General features: G+C 30.8%; 1 protein-coding gene across 1 annotated transcript in view; it reads right to left on the bottom strand.

Annotated features, from left to right (window-relative positions):
- Positions 1-201, bottom strand: part of LOC119593543 (regulating synaptic membrane exocytosis protein 2-like) — a 46,874-nt gene that overhangs the window by 20,673 nt on the left and 26,000 nt on the right. The window lies entirely within an intron of this gene.

Genomic DNA, 201 nt, shown 5'->3' with positions numbered 1-201 from the left:
ATGCCTACATATTTGAACTAAGAAAAACCATCAAATGTTCATAATGTTCTGCTCTGTATTCTCTAGACAAATAAATGAAATATACTGTCTCCTCTCTTATTTTTTTCTCATATTCAAAGTGCTTTTATCTTTAATATTCACTTTCAAGTTTTTATCTCTTTTCTGGCGACATAGACCAATAGTGTTATGAGGAGGTGAAGG

This window comes from Penaeus monodon, chromosome 32, assembly GCF_015228065.2.
Source record: "Penaeus monodon isolate SGIC_2016 chromosome 32, NSTDA_Pmon_1, whole genome shotgun sequence".
In the NCBI taxonomy this organism is placed as follows: domain Eukaryota; kingdom Metazoa; phylum Arthropoda; class Malacostraca; order Decapoda; family Penaeidae; genus Penaeus; species Penaeus monodon.
This window is presented reverse-complemented; position numbering and strand designations above follow the sequence as displayed.